At 39.2% G+C, this 12,745-nt stretch overlaps 1 long non-coding RNA gene across 3 annotated transcripts in view; it reads left to right on the top strand.

The window, feature by feature from the left end:
* LOC138112369 (uncharacterized) overlaps positions 1-11,625 on the top strand; it is a 139,648-nt gene extending 128,023 nt beyond the window's left edge. For 2 of the 3 annotated variants that reach the window (XR_011151724.1, XR_011151723.1), the window contains exons 4-8: positions 3,327-3,491; positions 6,076-6,204; positions 10,394-10,496; positions 10,757-11,234; positions 11,588-11,625. This is a non-coding gene — a long non-coding RNA (uncharacterized lncRNA). Of the gene's footprint in view, positions 1-3,326; positions 3,492-6,075; positions 6,205-8,326; positions 9,095-10,393; positions 10,497-10,756; positions 11,235-11,587 lie in introns of those variants that run through there. The other variant, XR_011151725.1, reaches the window with a different exon arrangement.
* The last annotated feature ends 1,120 nt before the right edge of the window (positions 11,626-12,745 follow it).

Genomic DNA, 12,745 nt, shown 5'->3' with positions numbered 1-12,745 from the left:
ATACTAGCTGTTATCACTTCCATGAAAACTACTACTATTTGCTATTTGTTTTGCGATGTGTAGCAACAGCATGCACCAATTCAGGACAAAAGGAGAAGCACAATTGCTCCTGGATTTGAGCCACCTGACTTCACGGATAAAACTGTGGCACCTAAGGTAGTACCTAATCACCCAAGGCTCCCCCATTGATGCTGGAAAGCGATATGTGCCTCCAGAGGATAATTCAGCCCACGTGTCTTCATCCATTGACTATGCAGGCAGAGAAAAACAGTACCCCTTCCTAATTTAGCTCCCTGGTTTGGTCTAGAAGGTCATGTGGGAGGAATTAGAGCCCAGCATGGGATACGGCTTGAAAAAGAAGAAACAATACACCTTGCATGTCAACAACGTGTTGCCAAGCATCTTGCATTCTGAGCTAGCAAATGTTTCCTTTATGGGGATACAAATGGTTTGTTCTACAGTTCTTAGACAACTGTATGCTGAAGCCCATTTACTGAGGCCCAGAAGGCATTGCTTTTCCAGAGGAAGGCTGATAATTCTTACTGAATGTCTCTGCACTTGTGGAGAAAGGATGGTTACTTTACAGGGAGCCACCAGGGCAGTCTTTGCATGTCTTGCTAGCACCTATTACCTCTAAGGCTAATTGAGCTCCTCTTTTTTTTGGTTGTTTTTTATTCAATAATTAGTCAAGCAAGAACCTGCATTAGCAAATCAGTGTCATTTCTGCTGTTGTGGTGGTAGCTGAGATGCTTTACAGTGGTGATACACAGCTGCACAGAACTGGACTTTCTTGCAAAAATAAACCTGGATCACTTGTATTGAATTAAAGAGTAAAGTCCAGTAATCTTAGAATCATAGAATCATTTAGCTTGGAAAATGCCTTTAAGATCATTGAGTCCACCGTTGTTACTTTTCTGACTCATCAGGAAACCTGCACATCTTTTGGAGAAAGCTTGGCTCATCAATTGTGGTACATTGATATATATTTCAGAAATATTCTATTTGCTTTGGCTGATGCAACTTGTATTCATCTAGCACGTCTAATCAACCTATTCCCAGGCTCCAAAGCTGCTTTCACTGTGTAAAAGTAACTGATCTTCAGGTTGTCTGGAAGTTCCAAGATGCAAGTTTTTCAGAAGACAGAAAACTGAAAAAAATTCAGTTTCAGTCAAGTAAAATATAATAAAAATAAAATGGGCTGCTTAGGATCTACCTATGTTTAATAAGTTTTTTCCTTACTTGAAAAATGCTTTTGAACAAGCTCCTTTTGAATTTTTTTCACAAATAGTTTTTTTTAATTACCAGAAGTTAATCATTCCAGTCCTTTTCCAATATTTGGGGGGTTTTTTTCCCTATATGGAAATGAGGGAAAATGAAGCAAATTTGCAGAACCTTTTGTTTCAAGTCTGCATTTATGTCCCTAAATTTTTTTGTCAAAGCATTGAATCTAGTTTAATTCTTAGTTACTTTTCTGTTCTTTCACCCACTATATGGATTGCCTTGTAAATTTTGCATTATGTTTCCCCATATTTTGAAGTCAGTGGACTGAATACAAAATCCATTTGTGTAAAAAACAGTTCTGCTAGGTCTGGGGTGGAGAGAGAGGAGAATATGAGCTGTTGGATAGCAGTAGTATTCTCACTGAGCTTAGATTGAAGCTGTTTTGACCGTATCTGGCACTTAAAAGGCCAGCCTGCTCCTACCCTGTTACCATAAAGAAATTTGCCAGGAAGGCAGGTGTCTAACTATACAGGCAATCAGATTACAGAGCAAAGTAATCATGATTTCTGATTTTCAGCATAGGTTGCCACATTAGCACATGCACTTTGGAAGACAGGGAGAAATAATCAGAGCAAGATAAGGACAAGGGTGGAGATCATTTAAACCAATACAGTTATAATAGGGTAGTAAATTTTATGTAGCTTTTATTAAACTATTTTGTTTCTTTTATATTAAAAATAGGATAAAGCTATCTGAAAATGAGAAAATCCCTGAGTTGCTTTCATTTGTTTTTAAGAGTTACTGAAATGTAGCAGTGTGTTTCTTGGGAGGCACCATTTGCACACACATGTCTGCAACTCCAAGTGAGTCACAGCTGCAGAGTTTCTTTAAGGCATGCATGCTTGGCTTTGACATGCTGAGATTTATGGTGAGATTTAAGTTCTTGTACCAATGGTGACGTTTCCTGAATAGTTTTCATCCAGATGGTCTCCAAGAGGATAAGGTTTAACAAGATTTATTCACTGAGAGGGGGCAATGTGAATTAAAATTACAAGGGGTACTGTATATACGCTAATTCTTTGCCATTCACTGCCTCGTGAAATGTAGAAAATCCTTGCTCTTCATTCCCCCCAAACGAAGTTAAATGGAGTTGCTTCTTTCAACATACTGTTCCACTCTGAGCAGATTAGGGCTCTGGCAAACAAGTGCTATTAATTTTGTTGGGGTGGAGGAAGGGGTTACTGTCCTTAATGTCTACCCTGCCACTTTGCCACAGTCTTCCACCTTACTAGAGGAGGCAGCAGATGTAAGCAAGTGCCAGTTTATCAATTGTTACAATTTGCAGACCATTGGCAGTTAAAATTAATGTGCTGGCTCAGAGCTCTATGGATGAGGGCTGGACCATATCACTTTCTGATGGCTCTGTTTCAGCTTCTGGTGGGGGACTGCTGCAGACAGCTGGGAGAGGTAACCTCTTAAGCCATTATCACTAAATCCAGCACAGCCTCTCTGAGTGAGCTCCAAGTCTTCAGCCCTTGAGGGCTGTTAGGACTACCAGCACTGTTTGGGGTCCTGAGGCTGTATCTTCAATGGGTTATTTAAAGTCAGTGGAGCACCAGCAGTTTGTGCAGGTGGAGTATCTAGGCATGCTAATTCAGATTGTGATTGCTGAACCTAGATTTTCTGGAAAATTACACCTATTTTACAAACAAAAGAATTTATGTCATACCTTGTAGGTTTTTATAAGGCTATGGACTCACAGTGAAAAAGTTAAGCACATGCTTAACTGCTACAAGGTAAGTATCTTCATCAGAGAAAACTAACATGTATTGCTGCCATGCTTAAAGCTAAACAGTTTGTAAGCATTTTCATGGACAGAGTCAGTTTTATTGTTTTTCAGATTTTTCTATTTAAAATACTATTAAGTGACTATGGAAGCTCTAGAACTAGAGGCTTATTCAAGTTCTCCTTAAAAAAAAAGTTGAGTCGAGGTAGTAGAGATCCGTGTCTTTTATCCATTTCCCTCACGTGCAGGCTGAGTTTTGCTCCCATATCTAAAAATATTGGAAGTATCTTAACTGTTAACAATTTACCTTCTTTAACAGATCAAGACATTTCAGTTTGAATATCATAGAATCAAACCAAAACTTGAGTGACAGAAGGCAAGATTCATCTTAGAGGAGCATATATAGAAAAATAGAATGTCCTGCTTGATAACAAGAAAAAAAAGTTGACAGTATATTGCCTTTACCACTTTAAGCATGTTCAAGGTTGGTGGGTATTTTTATTATTTTCCTTTTCTATCTCATCTTATTTGCAGAAATACATTTCATTCATTGCCTGTTGCCAGTTGAGCTCTAACATAAGATCTTCATAATCAATGATTGGTCTTGAGTCCTTCAGTGTCTGACTTGTCAACTAGTGATTCTTTTTTTTTTTGAAAGGCAACTATTCACCGTTTCATAAAATTGTCTGCACTTCATATTGTCTCAATTTCAGCAGTTGCAAGTACAGGTACTGAAATACTACTAATTGCTTTTATAATAATGGGCTGATGAACAACACATTTTTAAAACAATGGGAAAATAAGAAGTGAGAAGATTTTGTGATTATTCGTTATGTCTAAGAATGGACAGTCTGAGTAAAATGTAAAAGAGTTAATAATTGTAATGAAATAACCTCATTGTATTGTAGCAAGTTAAAAATGTGCCTCTTGCCGCAGAGCTTCCATTAATATTGTTTGAGAAAAGTAGCATCAATGCACTGTAATAGACTTTTATTAATAGGTCAGAACAGTCATCAGTCTCTGGGTTGGTGTGATAGCTGAATACAGTGAACATGACCATCTCGACAAGCAAGTAGCAAAATCTATCAATCACTTTCAACATGAAGATGCTGTGATAATTAAGTTTACACTGGTAATAAAATATGGATAAATAAAGTGTTCAAAGCCATGGAAAAAGTAGGGTCCATAGTGAATATCCTATGAAATATAAAAGAGGGCATCACCATAAATTCATCTAGCTGTATAGACTGAGATCATTATTCTCTTGACCCATCTTGCTATTTTTAGAATATAATTCATGCATTTTTCAATCATCACTGTTCAATGGTAAAATCACTCCCAGGCTCATAGCCTAGGTTGGATTTTTTTCTTGCTATGCTCATGTGCAAGGATGTTCAGTGTCCTTCCTGTTGATGGTGCTGATGCCCTCAGCACAGAAATGTGGTGGCATTTTTTAGTTTGTGCTAGTCACTTTTTCTTTCCAGTATTGGCCAGATGAAGATTGGGGTGTGCTCTGCTTCCTTTTATGCTGCTGTGTGTGGGTGGTTGACTCCATTTATTTCTGTGGAATTACTCTAAGTCTATGGTTTAAGGAAAAACAAACTTCCTGGTCTAATAGCTTCTGGTGCTAATGAGTCAGTCTCCTAGACTGAGAAATGATCTTTCATGTGACTTCTGGGGAAAAAAAGGTACTGATTTTTTTTTCTGTTTTAGGGCATTGTCCCAGGCAAGACAAGCCTTGTGTAGTGGGAATCCATTGCATTTACATCAAGTTTCAATCTCTTTATAATGGCAGGTTAATCTATACTTTAGCATAAGGAACAACATGGCCCAGTCTGAGTCACTAATCTTCCCCACACTAGATGGCCCCTGGGTTTTTTTATTATTTTAACAAGATTAGTAAATTCATTTCCTGAAAAAGGTGCTTATTTGTCAGTCCACTAAACTGATGTCTTTGTGCTCAACTGCGGCACTGCCCTGTTAAGGCAGCAGCAGTGAAGACTTCTCCCGCCAGTGTGCCTCCACCCTGGCCTGTAGTGGGGGAGAGGTGGCTTTGCTTCTTATGCTTCATTTAATTCTTGGCACTGTCTGCTGAGAGTGGCAACAGAGTTGCCAGTTGTGGCATGCAGGTTTATTTCTGGGAATTGAGCCAGAACCACCAATCCATTTTGCACAGGCAGTGAACAGCAATGGTAAATACTTCTTGTTCATTACTAACCTAAACTGGATTGAACTGAAGACTTGGAGGTGAAAGACTGTCTCCCATTCCTTCATCCCCTTAACATTTCAGTCTGCCTCATAAAATTTTCTAAAACGAAATGTAAACCTTGTGTATAAAATGAAATCCAGAGGAGAAAAGAAAATCCAGAGTGAAGACTGAGACTGTTTTCTTCTTCAGCAAGCTTCTTTGCTAGTAATGACCCTGGAAAATTGTTCTCTGATTATTCTCTTGAGAGATTACTCTAATTTCTTGCTGCTGTAGATGGCCATATGATCAATTGTCATCAGTCACTGCCTGATGATGGGTCATTACTTACCAGTGCATACTTGGGGGGAAAAAACCACATGCAACTTCCATTAGGAGGCAGAGTGCACCTACATCAAATATGAAGTATACACTAAGTTCTTATTAATAACATTTCAAGACTGTCCTCCTAAAATTCCTAACACAGAAGCTGCCTTCACAGTGGAAGAACTGAAACTATGAAAGATTTGCAGCTTACAGCCAGGCAAATGAGTATTCCCCTAAGTAAAAGGTCTGATTTTCAGTTGAGCATTTCAGTAACAGATCAGTTTTATTGAGAAAGAAAAGTAAAGCTCATACTGATCTGTTCTTTGCTTCGGGACAGCCTAACTTAATTAATTAAATTTAATTAAGGTACACCCAGTATAAATATTGGCTTCTTGTTCCATTTCAAAGTTGAGAATTCATATATGGCACCATGGAAAATGCTGCATCTCATGGGTACCATATTGGCCAGGAAGTCTGAATATCTTCAACAATATGGGGATTATTCCAGTCAAATTTAAAAATATATTTCTTTCATATTTTCTAAATTTCCTAGCAGAAATTCAAATCAAACAGACCTTCAGCTGAGCAAACTACTGAGAATTGAACAACGTAAAGCAAGCACAGTCCTACTATGCTGAGTGGCCTTTTGAATGGATTCTGCAAGGGCAACTTCTTTCCTATAAAGGTGAAGACATTTTCTGTCTAAATCACAGGGATTTTCATGTCGGCTTTCAAAGTGAAATCTAGTAGATCAAGAGGAAGAAAGGTAGAAAAAGGTGAAATTGGAAGAAGCAGTTGATTTTTTTTTTTTTTTGTCCCAGTAAATGGGGAGCTTTGAATCATGTAGAGAAAGGTTTGGCTGATTTGGTATCATCTAGTCATGTTGCTGTGTGTACCCATCTGGCACTAAATGGTACTGGGTCTGGTGCATGCTGTTGTAAATTAATAGATAGGCAAGGAAGTGTTTTGTGAGTAGGATTGGGTTTTGTTTCCCCCCACTTCCCCCAAGTGCCATGTCTGTGTGGAAGACCTCTTAAGAAGTCTTAAGAGAAGCAAAGGAAAAAGAAGGCTCATCCTCTGACTAGTGCTTATTGGTATGTTTTGTGCAAACTGCCACTAAGGGCACTGGTGAGTAATCACAAGCATAGATTTTTATCTGCAAAGAAACCAAGGGGTATGTATAAATGTGCAGGTTACTGGAATAACTTTATAATAAATTTATTTGAAATGACAAGCAGACCACTTGGTTTTAACCACCTCAAAGTCAGTTTTGAAATTGTGTGGGCATGGAAGGGAGTGGTCAGATCAGCCCTCACATCCTCCTGGATGCAGGTGATACTGTGCTTCAGTGTGGAGAGAAGGCTGCAGTTCAGAAACTTTAAATTGACTAGCTTGGGTTGACTTAAGTTGCTGAACGAACTGTAACAGTCTGAGTCCTTACCCAAGACCCTGCTGGAGCCTGCACTGCTCTCAGGATTTGAGCTAGCTAGTTTAAGTTACTTGGAGTAATTTAAATCCGCCTCTGGATTACAAGGGAGTTATTGCAATGAATCAAAACTGCAAACATTTTGCTTGAAGCATTTATCATCTCTGGCCTGCTTTCTTATCTTGAATTGGCCCTGGATGGTTAATTGTAATATGCTGTTTAACACTGGAATGTACATTTTGGGAAAGGATCTCTTTGGGAAATATCATGGTCTCTACTCCTTCCAGCTTAATGCTCTGTGCTCGCTCATCTATATTTATTATGTTGCTTGGGTGTAGATGGAGATTGTTACAGAGCAAATTTGAGCCACAGTCCCATTGAAGTATAGGAGGAGCTCAGTACCCCTTTCACTTATCTTATAAAACTGTAGGTAAAACTTTGCAGTCAGTTCAGTTTGAAGTCATTTAGGGCTATGTAGGTGCCAGGTGGAGTTACCAAGGGCTCCCAAGGTGGTCAAAGGTCTGACATCCACTGAAAGGCAAGTAGGATTTAGGATCTTGTCTGTATCCTCCAGTCACTACATTATTTCTTCAGAAACTGAAGAGTGTTTTTAAATTTACCCCCAAGTATTTTTGAAAATCATGCTCCTTAGCTTGTGTGCTTCTGCTGTTGATCAGCTTACCCACCCCGCTGCCCAGCGGTAGCTGAAGCAGGACTGCAATTACCATTGCATGTTCGTCTCTGGCACCATCTAGTGACTCCAGAACTATGCTTCCAACCACTGCTCTTTCCCATTGCTAAACAAGGTGTGCTCTCCTTTGGCAATAGCTTAAAATTCAGATCAGTGCAGATGTCGCTCTTACGAAATGAACTCACCTTAGAGCAATGGCTGCAAAGCCTTTTGGGAGAAAGCTTTGTAGTATGGCTCTTGTACTAACAGTTTAGATTCGTAATTCAAGGTGCAAAACTGCCAAAGCACATAAAAAATAATGTGAAGATCTTGTTATAGATATTTTGTTACAGTAAGAATCAGGAATGGGTACGTGTGTGTGTCTGTTTTAAGACTGTCATAGTCTTTGAGCATCTTTTCGAGTCCTAATAAAATGGCTGAGAATGAAATGAGCATACTTAAATTATAGAATGATTCAGGGCATCATGTTGTTAATAATGTAGAGAAATGAGATATAAAAGCTTTTACTCAAGCATACCCTAAAGCAAATTTAAGTAGAGCACACAGCTATGATGCTGATTGTTTTCACAGGTGTTGGCACCATATGAATTAAATGAAGAAAAAAATGGTGAAACATTTATGACTCATTAGAATTATGTGGTTTTTTATCCTGTCCTAACAACTGAAAAAAGGTGTAATTTACATTTGCAGCCAAATGGCGTGAAGTAACATTATACTTTACCGACATGAAAAGAGGAGACTTCCAGATGACTACTATTCTGAACTTCTCTAGTTCTCAAATCCCAGATTTTCAGTTTCTCCTGTGGACTTTTGCAAGCTGACATTATTGCCCCATTAAAACAAAACAAAACAAAATGTCAAAAAGGAATATGGTAACTTAAAATCTACAGAAGATGTGGTTTCAAGGAACTAAGGGCTGTTCCCTGGATGCAACGCCTTTATAATCAGAATATTTTTCCTTTTGTTTAAGAATACACTTGATAGATCCAAAGAGAGCCACATCCATGTTTGTTGTTTTTTTGTTTTTTAAATAAACTCTGTATCCTCCTTTTCCTTTCTCCTTTAATTCCTTCTTTTTTTTAAAATCAGAATTGTTTTGTTGTAGATCTTTTGTAGTTAGTTGTATATCTTAAATATTTACATGAAGGAGGTATCCTGACAGGCTGATCTATAGCAGGAAAGCAACAAATAAACAAATCCATGTCTACAGTATTTTAGGTCCTGGTTTCCTGAGCTCCTAAGTGTTTATTTTTCCTATTGTAAAAACCTGCATTGAAATACATTCAAAATGGAGTTCACATGGCAGCTTCCAGGCAACATCTAATGTTTTAACAAAGCTGTAATAGTAACCTCAGCTTCCCATACACTGTGTAGTTGGCTGAAAAAGAAAACAGCTGATTTATCAGAGCCTCTGTGCTGTAGATGAGTCTTCAGAAAAAGAACATGTCGTACTTTGCAACTGAGACGTTTTTGCAAACACCTAATAAACCAGAAAAAGAAAGTTTTATTGGGCTTTATGAGTACATTTTTCTCCTCTCACCAGAGCACCAAACCCAGTTTGTAATCCTACTTTCATTTATTTCATTCTCCCCTGAAATTTCTCATAGCACAAACTCGCTCAATTTTGGCTGCCTAATTTGCATCTCATGGCCTGCAGTATCTCTTTAGGAGGTGAACTATTAAAAATACATTAGCCTGGTGTGGATGGTAATGGGCCAAATGCTGCTGGTTTTGAAGGCAATCTGGGAAGCCTCATGCTCTCTCTGATTCTTGATAGCTGTGCAAGCAAGTTGTTTGCTTTTTCTGTCCTTGGACTTTCGAAGTTCTAGCAGCAGATGTAGGTGAGATTATTGTTCTTCTGAAAGTCTGAATTGATAAAAGCACTTTTCTTCCTTTCCAAGCTTGCTCTAATCTTTAATGTTACCCTTATTTCTGTTCTGCCAGAACTGTGTCCTATTAGGATCCAAAAATGTTACACATAGCTTTGGCTTGCTTACAGAAGATGATCCAACCACTAACATTTGCCTTCTGTAGCTGAATGCTGAAAGAAAAAATAATCCACATTTGAAATGTGAGACTTTGTTGCTGTCAGTTTCTGGAGTTGATTATTAGGACTGTGATTTTTATCTACTCACTTGTATAGTAATTAAAAGCAATTCCCTCATCAGTTATCATCCTGCAAAGCCAGCTTTTAAGCAGTGCTTGATGTACAGTTTATTAACCTAAGCCCACGTTGAGGGAAAGGTGACATAGTTTAAAAAGTAAGAATGAACACATCTGCTCTGAAACAAAGAGCTGAATGTAAAATAGATGCTTACTGTTATACCAGCAAAAATGGCAATGTGATTTTAATTGGCAAAGTAGGAGCAATTACCTGGCTTGGGCCAGGTGTATGCCTCCATTCTGTCCACTCCCATCTGTGTCCTTTTTATGTGGATTATTTTCTGTATGGATATATCCTGTCATGATGGGGTAGGTGATTAAAGAATTAAGAAGGAAATCAGGGAGTCAATAACTTGCATGCTGAAGAGGAAGAGCTATTCAGCTGCCTGACAACCTTTGCCACACCTTCTAGCAGGTGTTGATGAGCACATATGATTATCAGTGTCAGCTCCAATTCAAAGATATTTGATATTAACTGGATACTGTGCCTCTAGTTGCCAGTGCTGTAACTTACGGCATCTTTATTCCAGGAAAGAAATGTAAAATAATAGGCAAAAAAAAAGCATGATATTTATCTGTGATAACTTTTTGCAGTGGGTGCTGGAGACAAAACATTAGGGTGAATGAAGGGAGACTGAGAGTGAGCTCAACTATGGATCTATCACGTTGGACTTCTCTTGACTGCTGAAAATGATCGGTATGGAATCTTGTGAGAATACTCAAATATTAGAAAGAAAAGGCATCACAATAAGAAAATCGAAAGTGGAGCACAACTCCCTAAAGCATTATATGCACCTAAAGCACTGGTGTGGGTGGTGCCTGAGAAAGAGGAGCAAAACCAGCTCTGGGTGTAAAGATGGGGCAGTGCTTGCTGATGGTTCTGGTATATCCAGGAAGGGGAAACAATGAGGTGAAAATCTACTACTGACTCTGTGTCTTCAAATGCTTTCATTCAAGGCAGTCTTACAAAACAGCATGGCATGTGACAGGCAGGAAAGCGATGTGCAATCCATGGTCAACCAAGAGAAAGCAGTAAGTGCCACAGACTGTTGTGCCCACCCCCAGGAAGTGAATGAAGAACTGCATGGATTTTGTTTTAAATGGAGCTGAACAGTAATCCCAGGAGATTTAAGAGCTGACATCATGCAGTGGATACATATTTCACACCTGGGGATAGAGACATGCCTGAGATGAGCCAGGAAATGTATCTACAGGCCAGGCATGAATACCCAGTTGAAAGCACACATGGAACAGTGCAAACTGTGCAAAGAATATAGTGATTGACAAGAAACGCCTCATGGAATTCCAGCCCAGACCTAGGAAAAGGTCAGAACAGACTTGTTAATTTCTAATGAAAGAAATTTTATGGCACAGCAGATTAATAACCCCGTTTTTGAAAGATGCACAGACAAGAACAGTGATCAGAAAACTGAAGGTACAGATTTTTAAATGTGCAATAACTCACTATCTGGGACCAAGTGAGAGGCTCCTGATACTCTTCATTTAAGCATTTGAAAAATTTGGTACCTTTAAATACTTCTTCATAAGATTTATGTTTCTGAAAATATGCAACAGGATAGGCCTATGGCATCAGCCTTGGCAGCAGCCAGGAAACTGGCAGTGTTAGATAGATAGTAAGAGTGTTTGGCCTGGTTATTTTGAACCTCTTAAATGCTAAATGTTCTCATGGTTTAAATACAGACATGGTCTCAGACTCTGGCCTTGCAGTCTAGGTAAGTTTGTCTACTAAAGCCGGAGGCAAAATCAATCAATATTTTTTCTTTACAGTTCTTGGGAAACTACGCAAGTGCAAAGCACTGCAAACCTAGAGGTTAGTGAATGCAGAAAGGTATGTACGAAATTAGCCATTAAGTTGTCATGAAAAGTAACCAAAAAAATGTTACTGCATGCAGGATATGAAATAAGTAGAAGCAGGAAAAATGAAATGAAAGACACCGTGCTGTGACTTGAATTGAAGATTGTACGGGTGATCATAGTCTGTTTGGCTAATGTAAGCAAGAGCAAAAGTATGTGAAGTGTGTGACCAACACAGAGGATCAACATGACCAATCCTTTTGAGTACCCTCAATAGTAGTAGAAAGCAAGGGAGTTGAACAGTACAGAGAGACGTTGGTGGCTTCATCGTTGGCATTTGGTGTTGTTTTAGCTATTGCAGATGTCTGCCTGGCATCCATTTGCTACCCTGGTGGCATGTCAGTCTACTTTAGGTCCTGCGTCATCTCTGCTATTCCTGTGCAGATGTCCTGGATGCCTTACGGCCTTCTCGAATGGCACTGGGCACCTGTGTGTCGGACAGGAATCCTGGCCTTCTCTTTGTGAAGCAGCACATTCCTGAAGGGCCACAACAGTGTGGTCATGGCCAAGCATGGCAGCAGTGAACAAGTTGGAAGTATCTTTAAACAGGTAAGTCTGTGCAATAATTATCTTCAGCTTGGGTCTTTTAAGGCTGGCTGTGAGCTGAGCCCTACAGCTTCCTGCCTTGGCTGAGAATGAATCACCTATGGGGAGCTGCATTTCCCAGAGCAGATGGGAGCTGTCGGGCTCAGAGTCAGAAATTATGGAAAGGGATACAATGTGTAACAGCTCCCTTTGGGCAAGAGAGCTCAGAGAGGGGGATAGGTAGGTCTCTCCAGCCAAGGAGAGGATATCACAGATAAGGATGCTTAAGGAAGGCCATCAGGTGTCTATGTAAAATACCTAGAGGAGAAAGCAATTAAAAGAGCTCTAGTTGATTAAAAAGAAAAAAGTTGAAGAAAATGTAGTTAGTCTGAGAATAAACTTAATCACCAAGGTGCCCTTGAAGTTTGTCAGACCACCTAGAGGTGCAATATCCTAGACAGGCAGTGAGTTCTCAGAAATACCCTTCATCTAATCTTTTTTTTATTATATTTCCCTACCCTAGGACGATTGAAGTGTTTTGGTTTG

Source organism: Aphelocoma coerulescens, chromosome 6, assembly GCF_041296385.1.
Source record: "Aphelocoma coerulescens isolate FSJ_1873_10779 chromosome 6, UR_Acoe_1.0, whole genome shotgun sequence".
Taxonomy (NCBI): domain Eukaryota; kingdom Metazoa; phylum Chordata; class Aves; order Passeriformes; family Corvidae; genus Aphelocoma; species Aphelocoma coerulescens.
The sequence above is the reverse complement of the archived record's forward strand: the minus strand, read 5'-3'. Positions and strand labels throughout refer to the sequence as shown.